Source organism: Muntiacus reevesi, chromosome 2, assembly GCF_963930625.1.
Source record: "Muntiacus reevesi chromosome 2, mMunRee1.1, whole genome shotgun sequence".
Classification (NCBI taxonomy): domain Eukaryota; kingdom Metazoa; phylum Chordata; class Mammalia; order Artiodactyla; family Cervidae; genus Muntiacus; species Muntiacus reevesi.
In genome coordinates this window covers 271,231,145-271,243,572 of record NC_089250.1, presented here as the reverse complement: position 1 = coordinate 271,243,572, position 12,428 = coordinate 271,231,145, and positions in this window count along the sequence as shown.

The window sequence follows — 12,428 nt, the reverse complement described above, 5'->3', positions numbered from 1 at the left end:
ACAGAGCCCTTTGGGGGTGAGGAAGCCCTATTAGAGAATACAAAACATATTGTTTTAAAAGTGGTTATTAGATCAACGTTTGATTGATGTTAATGTGCTGAGGTTGTGCAGTGGAAACCATTGTTCATATAGTTGGAGATCTAGAAAAATAAGAGTTTAGCCCTAGTGTAGAAACAATAAGATAATTATTCATTTTAACCAGGAGTGCTAAACAGGGGCTGCCTCACCAGAGCCGCAGAGTCTTTGTGTGTTAAACTTTTTAGATAAATTTAGCTGAAAACTTCTGCAAAAAGACTGACTTTTATGTTAACAGGATTGTATTTCTATTATGTTGCGACTTGCTGTACCATGAGACTGCCACTTTTCTGTTTTCTGCTAAGTTCTAGGCCAGAAGATAATGTACAAAAAATCTATGGGAAAAGACTCTCATAAACAAAAATATACAGAGCACACCTGTTTTGTGAAGGACAAGCTGATATGTTAAACTAAGTCTGTGTGCTTATCTGCCCCTTAGAAATGTACCAACTTAGGGTATAAAGGCGATGGTGAAAAATAAAGCAACCGCCAGACTCTGCCGCATATCCTGGTCTGCTCTCTCTCTCTCTCTCTCTCTCTCTCTCTCCTTCGCAGACTTGGCCTCATCAAGGCCGGTCCTATGTGTCTCTCTCTCGCTGATGCTGTTCATCCTGAGGGTTCCCCTGGATCCTGCTGGGGCTAGACCCTGGCAGTAATGGCTGAAGAAATGGAACCTGCTGAAATGCCCATCAACAGTAAGACAGGTGACAGACAACAAGATCCTACTGTGTAGCACAGGGAACTGTATCCAGTGTCCTGGGTGAATCATTATGGGAAAGAAAATAAAAAAGAATGTACAGAGATGTATATCTGAGCCACTTTACTGTACCAGAAATGATCACAACATTGTAAATCAATTGTATTTCCAAAAAAGAAAAAACATTAAGACAGGTGACAACAAGGTCCTATTGTATAGAACAGGGAACCATATTCAGTTTCTTGTAATAACCCACAGTGGAAAAGAATATGAAAAATAATATGAAAAAGAATGCTGTCCTTGTTTAGCTGCTCAGTCGTGTCTGACTCTTTTGTGACCCTATGGACTGTAGCACGCCAAGCTCCTCTGTCCATGGGGATTCTCCAGGCAAGAATACTGGAGTGGGTTGCCATTTCCTTTTCCAGGGGATCTTCCTGACCCAGGGATCGAGCCCAGGTGTCCTGCATTGTCGGGCAGATTCTTTACCACTGAGCCCAGGGAAGACATTAAAAAGAATATATGACTGAATCACTGCTGTGCAGAAACAGACTCAGATATGGAGACCAGATCTGTGGTTTTCAAGAGTGCAGGGAGAGGGATAGATTGGGAGTTTGGGATTAACAGATGCAAACTATTATATATAGAATGGATAAAAACGCTACTGTGTAGCATGGGGAACTATACTCAACATCTTGTAATAAGCCATCAGTTCAGTTCAGTTCAGTCACTCAGTCGTGTCCGACTCTTTGCGACCCCATGAATTGTAGCAGGCCAGGCCTCCCTGTCCATCACCAACTCCCAGAGTTTACTCAAACTCATGTCCCTCGAGTCCATGATGGAAAACCAAAAAATTGTAAGCGCCTCCCTAATAGTAAAAAAAAAAATAAAAATCCAAATGTCTATTGGTGGATGACTGGATAAATAAAATATGACCCATCCATACAATGGCACCGACCCACTCCAGTGTTCTTGCCTGGAGAATCCCACGGGCGGAGGAGCCTCGCAGGCTACATTTCCTGGGGCCGCAAAGAGTCGGACACCACGGAGGGACTAGGCAGTACAACAGAGCATCATTCAGCAGTAGAAGCACAGATCCACGCTACATCATGGATGAACCTCAAACACATGCCAAATGAAAGACACCGGCCGCAAATGGTCACATATTGTATGATTCCCATTTATAGGAAGCATCCAAGATACTAACCTCTACAGAGACAGGAAGCTGATGCAGGGCTGCCAGGAGCTTTGGGAAAGAGAAGACTCTTGGAGAGTCCCTTGGACTGCAAGGAGATCCAACCAGTCCATCCTAAAGGAAACCAACTCTGAATGTTCATTAGAAGGACTGATGCTGAAGCTGAAGCTCCAATTCTTTGGTCACCTGATGCGAAGAGCCGACTCATTGGAGAAGACCCTGATGCTGGGAAAGATTGAGGGCGGGAGGAGAAGGGGGCGACAGAGGATGAGATGGTTGGATGGCGTCACGGACTCATTGAACATGAGTTTGAGCAAGCTCCTTGAGATAGTGAAGGCCAGGGGAGCCTGGCGTGCTGCAGTCCATGGGGTCGCAAAGAGTGTGAGACAGCTGAGTGACTGAACACCAAGCAACGACAAGGGGTTTCAGGAAGGAGGAAATGGGTTTACTAACTGTTTAATGGGTACAGAGCTGCTTTTTGGGGTGATGGAAAGTGTTTCAAAACTAGATAGAGGTACTGGCTACACAATATTGTGCATATACTAAATACCACTAAACTATTCATTTAAAAATGGTTAATTTGATAAAAATTAGATAAAACACAAGGGGATTTCCCTGGTGGTCCAGTGCTTAAAACTCCCACAGTCTGTGAAGTAATTAGCTTCCAATTAATTAAAAAAAAAAAAAAAAAAAAACCTCCCACAGCCAAGGTAGGGATGAGGGTTCCATCCCTGGTTGGGGAACTAAGATCCCGCACACTCTGCGGCAAAGCCAAAAGATAAAAAATAGCTTATTGGTTAATTTCATGTCATGAGGATTTCCTCTTCATTGAAAGGATAATAATTGAAGCTCAAAGTCATTCCGCCAGGATTCAAGCACGTCTTTCACCATTAAGCTCTTGCTACTGCCACTTGCTCCTGCCTCAAACAGGGATGACAGCGTTCCTTAGCTCATCTGGTTGTTTTGCGGGTTCAGTGAATTTGCGTCCACAGGGATGGTGCAGCGCTCTGCACTCCGTGAGCCCGCAGAGACAAGTCAGCTCCCGGCGGCCGATCAGAGTGCCCCATACAGCCCAACGCTGGCCAGGTAACCTTTAGACTTACTAAGTGACCGCCAGACTCGAGGCTGTAAACCCGGGCCACCCCGATCAAGTGGGTGTTCCTGTGGTTATGGGAAAAGAATGTCGACATGCAAGTTCCCCAAGGAGAAGTGTGAGGCTTATCTCAACTCTTCACGGCCAGCCTTCTGTTTCGGTTCCCTCCTCCCTCATCGCCAGTTTCCACTGAGTCACCAACTCCCAGATCTGTGCCCTTGTCTCTATCCCAGCGTGACCTCTGTCCCCTGAGCCTTAAAGCACCCCCGCTCCTCAAAACCTGGGCTCCAGTCTCGCTGCCTCCAGCCCATCACCACCACCGCCAGCAGAGGGAGCAAACACCCAGCTCCAGCCCTGTCCCTCCCCTCCTCTGCGTCCTTCCACGCCTGCCCCTTTCCCTCAAGACGAAGCACCAGCCACACTTATTCAAGGACGTTCACACCCTCACCATCATCTACCCTTCCCCCGCTCCCGGCCACCCCTCACATGCCTCAGCCATATCGCGGCCACTTCCTAAGGACCATGTGCCTCTTCCTGTCTCTCCAACCCTGGTTCACGTGGTTCAGCCCCGCTGTAGTGTTGTCCCCTCTGTCCATCTTTGCGATGCATGCTTATCCTTTGAGATTGGGGTCTCCGTTCCCTCAGACAAGCTACGTTCCCTGCCTTACCCTGTCCCCGCCCCTGCAGTGCCCACGGGTGGATAAGAGCTCGGGCATTTGGGGCTGGATGATTCTTTGCTGATGGGGTGGGTCTTGTGGACGGCAGGACATCAGCGAACATCTCTGCTCTCTACCCATGCGAGGTCAGGAGCTTTCGATGTCCGGGTTTGACAACGAAAACTGACCATTAGCCAATGCCCCTGGGAGGGTGGAAAGCCCCCACCCCCGGCTGAGCCCCACTGGGTTGCAGTCTCCCTTCTCTGCCTTCACAATGAAACGGCAAACTTTCCCCAGTTCTTCTTTTTTAAAGTCACCACAAGCACCATTTCATCACTCCTGGTCAGTTTCAAAGCCATTAAGTGTATTTAGGTTCCTTTCCTTTGCCTCGCATTCAGGAGGGGAGTCTTGGGAAGTTTTTACACTGCCTCCTCCTTTCTTTGTTCCCCAAAGTTTTTTTGGTTGCTGTGGTTCCCAATGTGGATGAAACGCTAAGGATAGCTGAGAGGAGAAAGATACAGTGCCTCAAAGGAGTTCACGGGGTAAAGGTTGGAGAAGGAACAGAAATATGTGACCTGTTTAAAACACAGTGTGATGAGGCTCTGATCCAGATGGACATCAGGGACTAAGGGGAAAAGCAGGAGCTGGTCAACCAGAGTGAGAGGTGAGAGGGTGTGGTTTGGGCCAGGGTGGCCTCAGGGCAACTGGTTAGAAGTGGCCAGACTTTGAATATATTTAGGAAAACAGCACCAACAGGATTTTCTGACATATAGAAGAGTAGTCAAGGTGGACTCCTGTAGTGGGAATCCCTAATAATGTACTTTCACAGCCTTGAGAGATTTCATGGAAATAGCACCTGGAAAAACAGCATGTATCAATAAACTGTGTTGATGATTATTTTTCATGGTTTTCTTAGAATAATAGCCTTGTCACAGACCCCAAGGCCAGACCCAGAAGGGAGTGTGACTGGGATCATGAAAGCATGGACCTTGGAACACCGGGTCGGCGTTAGGTAGGAACACTGCCTATGTACTGGTTGATTGTTCCCAAGACTATGCCAGAAGGGAATGGCCTGGGGTAAAAACAAGGAGATCTGGATTATGTCAAGATAGTGTCTTAGCAAAGATAGATCAAATAAAGTCTTGTAGTCTGCAATCAGGAATAAAAGCTGGGCTCAGAGTGGACTCTACCCCTCAGTCCAATAGAGGCGGCAGGTCCCCTGACCCATTGCACCAGATTTCACATTCTGTTTTCATTCTCGTCACTGCTCCCGGACCTTTAGGGCAACAGACTCTGAGGTCTTGATTCTTGATTTCCTCCTGAACATGATTTTATTTGATTTAGAGACACGTTTCCTAAATTTTAAGTGATTCACTTTTTCCTTTTTCGAGCGAGATGAGGGCTGCATTGCTGTGTGTGCACTCAGTCTTGTCCGACTCTTTGTGACCCTGTGAACTGTAGTCCGCCAGGCTCCTCTGTCCATGGGATTATCCCGGTAAGAATACTGGAGTGGGTTGCCTTTCCTTTTTCAGGAGAGCTTCCTGACCCAGGGATTGAACCCACGTCTCCTGCATCTGCAGGCAGATTCTTTACCACTGAGCCACATGGGAAGTCCTGAGTGGAGGGTGAGCCTGTATAAACATTTAATAGTAATTTGTACAGTACCCATAGTGCCAGTTGGCCAAAGAATGTGGGGAGTTTATATAATTTCTACACTCTCGAAAGTTGGTGTGGAGAAAGAGAAACTTAAGTTTTAAATTCATCTCTGACTGTATTGGGGTTTCCAGCATAACTCAGATGGTATATAATCTGCCTCCAATGCAGGAGGCCTGGGTTCAGTCCCTGGGTTGGGAAGATCCCCTGGAGAAGGGAATGGCTACCCACTCCAGTATTCTTGTCTAGAGAATCCCATGGACAGAGGAGCCTGGTGGGCTACAGTCCATGGGGTTGCAAATGAGAACAAACAGGTTATTGATTCTGAGCTTGCTGTAGTGAGAGAGCCAGCCACCACCACTTGCATTTGGCAGACACAAAGGCAGGCGGGGCAATGGGAGTCCTTTAGAGTGGAAAAAAGTGGAGTGTCAGCAGTGATGGGAGATGATTGTAATCCTGAGAAAGCTGGAGGTTAGCACCTCCTGTAGTTATATTAGGAAGCATATTTGGTTGGTTCTGAGCTGGAGGCAGGGGCAAATAATAAGGAACCTGATATTTGTGGACCAAACTCTGACTGTTCTGGGCTAATTGTCACTGCAGTTGTGGTTTGGATTCTTGGACTAGTTCCTGGTAATTGAGGATCAGAGTCATATGTGTCTTATGGTTGAGACTTGAGGGTCGTATACCGTCTGGCTATTGCTTCTGTATATTCAGTCTCTCAGGTTGTTGGTGGGGGTGTAAATGAGACATGTATGTGAAACTGACAGACATATGTGCTAAGTCACTTCAGTCATGTCCAACTCTTTGCGACCCCATGGACTGTAGCCCACCAGGCTCCTCTGTCCCTGGGATTTTCCAGGCAGTAATACTGAAGTGGGTTGCCATTTCCTCCTCTTTCCAGATATATAGTAAACAATACATAAATATTAGCTTAAGTTAAAGATTTTCTTCAAATCTCATTATGTCCTAATTAGGTGATCCCTTCTTTTTTTCCTGTTACTAATCCATCATCAGGAAAAGAATTTATCACCAGTGTAATACGTAAATGTGAACTTATATATCTAACAATAACAGAACGTGCATAATAAAAACTGAAAATCCTACTTCATTTTTTCCTTGATCACCAAGTCTCATCTCTCAGTCGTGTCTGACTCTCTGTGACCCCATGGACTGTAGCCCACCAGGCTCCTCTCTCCATGGGATTCTCCAGGGAAGAGTACTGACAGGGGCTGCTGAAGGCAGGTCAGGGTGATCAGACAGCAGGTGGGGGCTGGTGGAGGAGGAGGAAGCCCATCAGATACTGAGGGTAAGGGATTTTGGTTAAACTGACTTCCCTGGTGGTCTAGTGGTTAAGAATCCACCTGCCAATGCAGGAGACACAGGTTCCTGGCCCAAGAAGATTCCACATGCCAGAGGGCAACTCAGCCTGTGCGCTGTAACTACTGAAGCCCGTGCCCCTGGAGCCTGTGTTCCACGGCAGAGAAGCCACTGCAATGAGAAGCCCTCGGGCTGCAACTAGAGAAGGCCCATGTGCATCAACAAAGACCCAGTGCAGCCAAAAATTAATTAATTAATTAAACTTAAAAAACGAATTGGGATAAAGGGGACATTGACGGGGTCAAAACAAAGGTCTCAGCGCAGCACTCTGGGAGACTGGGTGGGCCATCGTCCCCCAGCATTGAAGGACCTCAATCAAGTCTGCGATAGAGCAGGTAGATAGATCCCCTGGTCTGGGGGAAATTAAAAAGCCACAAGACAGATGGGACAATGAGAAATCTGACTGCAAATCACCTGAGGTGATGGTCCCATAACCCAATACAGATGAAGATTGATAAGAGAGCCTGGGTTCCTTGGCCCCACTTCCACTGGGGCACTCAAAGACATATGCACATTAGCGGTAAAACGGAGAAGACGTTTCTGGGACTCCTTAACACGGGAGCCTCATGCTCTGTGATTCTAAAACTTTTTGTTTAGTCACTCAGTCGTGTCTATCTCTTTGCAACCCATGAACTGCAGCATGCCAGACTCCCCTGCCCTTCACTATCTCTCAGAATTTGCTCAAATTCATGTCCATTGAGCCAATGATGCTATCTAACCATCTCATTCTCTGTTGTCCCCTTTATCCCCTTGCCTTCAGTCTTTCCCATCACCAGGGTCTTTTTCAATGAGTCAGCTCTTCACATCAGGTAGCCAAAGTATTGGAGCTTCAGTTTCAGCATCAGTCCTCCTAATGAATATTCAGGACTGATTTCCTTTAGGATTGACTGCTTTGATCTCCTTGCAGTCCAAGGGACTCTAAAGAGTCTTCTCCAGCACCATAATTTAAACGCAACAATTCTTCAGCGCTCAGCCTTCTTTATGGTCCAATTCTCACATCCATACATGACTAGTGGGAAAGCCACAGCTGTGTCTAATCGGACCTTTGCTGGCTGAGTGATATCTCTGCTTCTGTAATACACTGCCTAGGTTTGTCATAACTTTCCTTCCAAAGAGCAAGTGTCTTTTAATTTCATGGCTGCAGTCACCATCCACAGTGATTTTGGAACCCAAGAAAATTAAACCTGTCACTGCTTCCACTTTTTCCCCTCCTTTTTGCCATGAAGTGATGGGACTGAATGCCTGGTCAGCCCTAATGGGAGTTATAGTTGAATGGGGAAGCTATGGAAATGCAAGAATGATGAAATTAAGGTGAGAGTTTGGATGAAGATTGGAATGTTTGAACAAATTTCTTGGGAAGTCATTGTTTCTCCTCCTTTACCTCAATATATTAATAAATAGATACTCTGTATGACCGGGGAACATTTCCCCTTTCTAGTATTATTAAACAGGAGACATGTAAATCCTCCCTCCAACCAAAATTGATTGGACACGATAAATGAGAACCAATAAAACTGCCCAAACACACACAGGTTGTTAATTTGAAAAGTATAGGGTGTCTGGTGGAAAAAAGAAGTTAGAAGCCCAGTGTCCGATTGGCCTATTTGGATTTTGGAGGACACACACATATTCTACATCCGGGATTGTTGTTAGCCCCTGTCTATAAAATTACTGGAAAGAAGTCTCATAATCCTTATGCAGGCCGGAGTTTATGCCAAAAGCCAATGAGCTCCACAAAGTGCTGGCTGCTGGAATATCTGACCGGAAATCTCCTTGATGAGAGACAGCTAGCTAGTTACTGGGCTTTAGTTGAGATCAACCCAATGTCTGAGGACATAAAATAACCCTGGAACCTGAAATACCCATGATGTCTCTGGTAATGCTTGATTAAAATGCTAATGAGGAAGGCCATGCCCAGACATATTTCTTCATTCTGCCTCTTTCCCAGGAAATATTGCAGAATTATTGCAGAAATGGTCCAGAGAAGAAGAGGAGTTGTCTGTGGTTCCCCAATGAATCAGTGTCATAGACGGCATAATCGGCACTCAAACCCCTCCTGCTCTGAAGTCGGTGCTTTTTAAAGAAAAAAAAGTGTGTGTGTGGGGGAATAGTTTCAAGAAAGGTGAAATTGATGTCAACATTTTATCAATGACTATCAAATAAGCTCATTTCTAAGCTCTGCAGAGGACACAGAGGTCTGCTTGATATCGGATTGGTGGTCAAGGGGGAGCTGGGTGCGGGAGGGATGGATTGGGAGTTTGGGATTAGCAGATGCAAACTATTATAATACAGAATGGATAAACAACACGGTCCTACTGTGTAGCACAGGGAACTACATTCAGTATCTTGTGATAAACCATAAAGGAAAGAATATGAAAGAGAATATATATATATATATGTATGTATGTATGTATAATTGAATTTCTTTGCTGTAGAGCAGAAACTAACATTAAATCAGCTACACGTCAATTTTAAAAAAAGGTTGCAGAGCTAGGATGTGCGGGGTTGGCATAGCAGCTCTACAAGGCTGTCAGGGAGCTAAGCTTCTTGAATTGTTCTGCTAAAGCATCCTTCAGTGAACATCACCATGAGTGGCTTTCTTCCTCATGGTTACCTCATGGTTGCCAAACTGCTGCTCCACCTCCAGTATCACATCCGTATTCTAGGAGGAAGAAGAAGGAAGTGACAGGAAAGAGGAAAGGACAGTATCAGGAAAGCAAAACCTTCCCGAAGAACCCCCAGCTCATTTCCACTGAAACAATGTCACACAGTCCCCTCTTAACTGCAAAGGAGGCCAAAGAAGTGCTTTCAGTTCGGCTCAGTCCCTCAGTCGTGTCTGACTTTTTGCACACCCATGGACTGTAGCACGCCAGTCCTCCCTGTCCATCATCAATTCCCAGAATTTACTCAAATTCATGTCCATCGAGTCTGTGATGTCATCCAACCATCTCATCTTCTGTCATCCCCTTCTCCTTCTGCCTTCCATCTTTCCCAGCATCAGGGTCTTTTCAAATGAGTCAGCTCTTCGCATCAGGTGGCCAAAGTATTGAAGTTTCAGCTTCAACATCAATCCTTCCAATGAATATTCAGGACTGATTTCCTTTAAAGTAGGGCTTTAGTGAGCAATATTGAACCCCGTTTGAATTTGTTGAGTCATGAAGAGCAGGGTAGGTTACTATCTGGCATCTACACAAAAGCAAATCACTCTGTCACGAGGGAAAAATTTCTCCAAAAAAGAACAAATAACATCACTTGATAGGGGCTTCCCTGGTGGTCCAGCAGTTAAGACGTGGCCTCCCACTGCAGGCAGCACAGGTTCCATCTCTGCTCGGGAAACTAAGATCCCACCTGCTGCCCGTGAACTGCAGCTAAAAATCCCATGTGCCCGCGTGTTGCACTGAGACACAATGCAGCCAAATAAATAAACTTTAAAAATCACTCGATGGTTCTAGTTCTGGGAAGGGAGCGATTACCCACTGCTGACCGCGCAGGGCAATCAGGAAAGGCTGCGTGGAGGAAGCAGCGTGGAACTCAGCTGTGAAATTGAAGAAGGATTTGAATGTGGACAGAGAAGAGTTACAAGATGAAAAACTGGAGGCTCCAGAGCAGGGGTGGGTCGGGCTGCAGTGATGTGAAAAAAGAGGACTTGAGGGCGTAGGTTGGGCTTCCCTGATGGCTCGGCAGTGAAGAATCCACCTGGAATGCAGGAGAGGCAGGTTCATTCCCTGGGCCTGGAAGACCCCTTGGAGGAGGAAATTGCAACCCAGTCCAGTATTCTTGCCTGGAGAATCCCAGGGACAAAGGAGCCTGGTGGGCTACAGTCCCAAAAGGTGGCAAAGAATCAGACGCAATGCAGCAGGCAAGCAAGGGTGTAGGGCACCAAGGAATCAGTGTGGGTTGAGCATCTGCGGACCAGATTCTGGTTGGGCTGGGGAGGTGAGGGGGAGTCTGGGCCAGGGAGTAGAGTTGAGGGCGAGAGTAGGAGCTTAACATGGGGATCTGAAGATCTTTGAGCACAGGAGACGTCTGAATATAGCTAGCACACTGGGAGTTCCAAGGTTAGTCAGTGTTTCAGCATCTGTCAATCACTCTCCATGGCCTGCCCCCCAGGTGGTGAAAATGAATCATCTGGAGGTCAGCGGTGGAGGAGAGACAGGCCAATTCTTCACTCCCCCCAAGTGACCCAGATGGAAAGTCCAAGATCAAGGGCAGCTCTTCAGGGGGAAATGAGCCCTTTCCTCCAGTAACCCCAAATAACTCCAATGGCAAATTACGTGGAAAGTCTAAGGACTGATTACTCATTATTGGAGACCTTGAAGAGCGTAACTATCCCTTATTAACCCGCAATCTCACTGGATAGACCACATGTCTGACCTGTTCTATGGAGAGTGAAGTGGTTTCTTGGTGTTCTTACTCAGAAATCAGCATAGCAGTGTTTGCTTAAGATGAATGCTCAGCCTGGCCACCGGGATGGGGAAGAGGAAAATCTAAAAATGTTCATTGAATGGGTGGTACTTGTTCCTGAATTGAGGCAGGAACACAGTAAATCTCAGGCATTGATTGTATGCCTCTTCCAGCAATGATAGTGTGAGACGGGCTCAGGGAGTCTCTCCATTTTCCAGACTAGGAAAGAGCAGAGAGGGAGTGACTTGCCAGGAGCATCCAGACAGTGATGCAGGGAAAAATCTGACCACAGGTGGAGCTGGAAGGGCCAGAGCTGGGGACGCAAGGAAGATAGGAGCTGAGGGTGGGAAGTCTAGCCTGGGTGGGGGTGGATGAGGGATCGCAGACAATGCAGAGCCTCAGGAGACTCCTCTGCCATGCGTCTGGAAAGGTGAGTGTTCTGGTTCAGGCCAGATGAGAAGAAAGGGTGAAGGGCAACTGGTGTGTGAGGTCTGACTCCTCTGGACATCCAAAAAATATTTCTTTTTTTTTAAATATAAAATTGTGTTCATTTATTTGTTTTTGATGTTTCTGGGCCTTCATTGCTGTGCGGGCTTTTCTCGTTGCAGTGAGTGGGCTTCTCACTGCGGTGGCTCCTCTTGTGCAGACCACAGCGTCGAGGGTGTCTGGCGTTCAGTAGTTCTGGCTCATGGGCTCAGTCGCTGTGGTTCCCGGGCTCTAGAACACAGGCTTAGTAGTCATGACACATGGACTTAGTTGCTCAGCGGCCTGTGGGATCTTCCCTAACCAGGGATTGAACCTGTGTCTATAGGAACCTGGCTTCCTTGGGTGAGGATAACTTCCTTCCAGAATCCTTTATCTGTCCTGAGGGTTTTGGTTCCTGAATTTCTAGAATGTCTCCTAGATTCTTCTGCTTCTTGTAATAGCGTTTCAGATCCCTGCTTTCTAGGGGTAATGGGAATATGTGAGTTGAGAAAGAGAGACTTCATGATGATTCATTATGATTTTTAACCTTCCTCTCCACTGAGATAATCTTCATCCTTTGCCGGGGTCCAGCCCCAGCAGGATCCAGGGGAACCCTCAGGATGAACGATGTCGGCGAGAAAAGACACGTAAGACCGGCCTTGATGGGGCCACATCTGCAAGGGAGAGAGAGAGAGAGAGAGACCAGACCAGACCAGACCAGGATATGCGGCAGAGCCTGGCAGTTGTTTTATTTTTCACCATTGCCTTTATACCCTAAGTTGGTACATTTCTAAGGGCAGATAAGCACACAGACTT